General features: G+C 44.1%; 1 pseudogene; it reads right to left on the reverse strand.

Annotated features, from left to right (window-relative positions):
- On the reverse strand, positions 2,366 to 3,014 carry LOC102189436 (annotated as a pseudogene).

Raw genomic sequence — 3,661 nt, forward strand, 5'->3', positions numbered from 1 at the left:
TGGTGCATAGAAAATACTTAAAAGATATTTATTACTATTATGTTATATTCCTTTCAGTTGAGGAAACTGAGTCTTGGGGAGCTGAAGTTCTTGCCCAAAATCATAAACCTGCATACGTGAATTTTGTGCAGTTCCTGTAGTAAATAAGAGTATAGACATAATTTTATGCTTGAAAAAATTTACATTAAAGCATAAGTTATTTTCATATTGCTATGGAGATATGAAGACACGACTACAATGGGCTTCTCAGGTGGCGCTAGTGGTAAAAGAACACGCCTGCCAATTCAAGAGAAGTAAGAAACGTGGGTTGGATTTCTGGACTGGGAAAATCCCCTGGAGAAGGAAATGGCAACTCACTCCAGTATTCTTGCCTGGAGAATCCCACGGACAGAGGAGCCTGGTGGGCTACCATCCATGGGGTTGTAAAAGAGTCGGACACAACTTATCAACTAAACAACAACAACAATGAATAACCTTGATATAGGTAAATAATCACCAGGGTGAAAGGAGTGAATAGGTTGGGGCTAGACGATAATCCTGTTTAGAAACCTGTGACTAAGTAACTCCAGTTACTGGATGGGGTATATTGTTTTTGTCTACTCAAAGAGGTGCTCACATCATCTGGTTAAGGAGTGTGTATGTTATCTATAAATGACCAGTTCAGTCTCTGGGTATATGCTGCTGCTGCTGCTAAGTCACTTCAGTCATGTCTGACTCTGTGTGACCCCATAGATAGGGCCCACCAGGCTCCCCCGTCCCTGGGATTCTCCAGGCAAGAACACTGGAGTGGGTTGCCATTTCCTTCTCCAATGCATGAAAGTGAAAAGTGAAAGTGAAGTTGCTCAGTCGTGTCTGACTCTTCACGACCCTGTGGACTGCAGCCTACCAGCCTCCTCTATCCATGGGATATTCCAGGCAAGAGTACTGGAGTGGGGTGCCAGTGCCTTCTCTGCTGGGTATATGAGGGGCTAGGTATCACCAGAAGGGTATGCCTTGTTTACTAGATCCTATTGACCACTTGGCTCACCTCCCAAAGAGGCCTCTTGCTCTTAAAGGAACCTGGATCCAAGGGCTAGGTGCCTAAGTGGGAGTCATTCCTCAAGCTCTTAACTCAGGGTGTGGAGTCCAGGAGAACGGGGCTGACATACTTTCTCCTTCACTATTAGTCTTGGAACCTACAGAAAACCCTGAGAGCCTGTTTCTTTATCTGCACAAGGGGAAGGGTGACAAGGTCGATAGTAAATATTTAACAAATCTTCACACAGCTTCACATATACTAAATCACACCATTCTCAAACAACCCTATGCTGTATTATCACTATTCTTATTTTACAGATGAGAAAACTGAGGTACAGACTGGTTAAATAACTGGTTAAAGACTTCTGTTTTCAGAAAACCTCTCAATAGCATTAAATCCAGTCGACCATTTCCTCATACTTCTTTTTTTTTTTTTTAAACTCACAGGGCATGAGGTCAGTTTTTCCATTGTTTGAACAAATATTCACCACAGTTGGTAAGGGAGGAGCCAGATTTGAACCCGGGTCCTTGGGCTCCAGAGCTTCAGACTTCAATGTCATGCTCATTGGTGGATAATGTAGAAAGCTAACAAACTTTAGCTTTAAGGGCTATTATGAGAACTGGGGATAAAGCCACATGTGGTATGTGGCTTCTGGTCTTGCTATTCTACAGAAATTGTCCTTCTTGCTAAATTTGTCAATGACCTCCATATTGCTGATAAAGACTTTTCTGTTTTCAGAAAACCTCTCAATAGCATTAAATCCAGTTGACCATTTCCTCATATTTCTTTTTTTTTTTTTTAAACTCACAGGGCATGAGGTCAGTTTTTCCATTGTTTAAACAAATATGCACCACAGTGGTTCAACAAGTAAGACAAATGCCAGGAATATGAAAGTTGCAGTCTGTAATTACCATATCTAGAACCCAGGGAAGGTGAATTAAACAGAAGTGGCAGTCACTCTAATTAATTGAACAGGTGACATCATGACAAGTTGGTTTTTAGCATCAGTTCAGTTCAGTTCAGTCTCTCAGTCGTGTTCAACTCTTTGCGACCCCATGAATCGCAGCACGCCAGGCCTCCCTGTCCATCACCAACTCCTGGAGTTCACTCAGACTCATGTCCATTGAGTCAGTGATGCCATCCAGCCATCTCATCCTCGGTCGTCCCCTTCTCCTCCTGCCCTCAATCCCTCCCAGCATCAGAGTCTTTTCCAATGAGTCAACTCTTCGCATGAGGTGGCCAAAGTACTGGAGCTTCAGCTTTAGCATCATTCCTTCCAAAGAAATCCCAGGGCTAATCTCCTTCAGAATGGACTGGTTGGATCTCCTTGCATCAGAACTATCAAAACTATCCCATTTTCTTAATGATCAGAGGTTGCATGTTGGTTCCAGCCTCTTCATTGTGATGATCCATCACAGAATGTGAACTTTTTGGCCTCTACCAATAGCATTAGGGGCTTCCCTTGTGGCTCAGCTGGTAAAGAATCCACCTGCAATGTGGGAGACTTAAGAGATATGGGTTCGATCCCTGGGTGGGAAAGATCCCCCACGGCAACTCACTCCATGCCTGGAGAACCCGATGGACAGAGGAACCTGGCGGGCTACAGTCCATAGGGTCACAAAGAGTTGGACATGACTATAGCAAGTTAGCACAGCACAATAGCTGTAGACAACTTTGTCTCCCAAATCCTTTATATCAAAAGCAAAGACAATCTTGGAGTCTTCTTTCTGATTGTGAGGGTTTACAATAGATTTGCTGCAATGATTTTTAACATGAAATCTTTTGTAAGATAACCAACTGCAGCCGTCCCAGCAGTAACGGTAACGGTTGTGATCCATTCAACTTGTAAGCTGGAAGTCACATTTAAGGCAATGTCACTTGCAATGTGTATACACAGGACACTGGGCACAGATGGCTCGAGTGGCCAGCTGCAGTCAAGATGTGAGAGGCGTCCTCCAGGTACCAATTCCAGGATGCTCACTCCATTTTGAAACATTTACTTCTGACTTGAGTGACAACTCACTCAAAGGGTTTGCTCCTGCTCCACCAGCTGCTCCTTCCTAGTCTCTTTTTCTCTCTTTTCCTCTTTTTTGTTTTTTTTAAAAACTTGTTTATTTAGGGCTGCACCAGGTCTTAACTGTGGCACGTGGGTTCTTTAGTGGTAGCATGCAGGATCTGGTTCTCTGACCAGGGATCAAACCTGGGGCCCCTGCATTGGGAGCGTAGAGTCTTAGCCATTGGATCATCAGGGAAGTCCCTCTCTTTTCCTCTTTCAGCTGTAGAGACATGTTGGTGTGCCCTGGGCTGATGACCCCTTAGTCCTCTTTTATTTCCCTGTGAGATCTCACACAGTCCTGTGGCATGAGGCACCATCTCTATCATGTATTTGTTGATGACCCCTCTATCTGTCACTTCACTTTGACTTTTCACTTTCATGCATTGGAGAAGGAAATGGCAACCCACTCCAGTATTCTTGCCTAGAGAATCCCAGGGATGGGGGATTCTGGTGGGCTGCAGTCTATGGCGTCGCATAGAGCTGGACACGACTGAAGTGACTTAGCAGCCTCTATCAGTCAGGGTTCGACCTGAGAACTGGAACTGATAGGAAAATATATCAAGAGATTTATTGAGAGGAATTTCTTG

This window comes from Capra hircus, chromosome 1, assembly GCF_001704415.2.
Source record: "Capra hircus breed San Clemente chromosome 1, ASM170441v1, whole genome shotgun sequence".
Taxonomy (NCBI): domain Eukaryota; kingdom Metazoa; phylum Chordata; class Mammalia; order Artiodactyla; family Bovidae; genus Capra; species Capra hircus.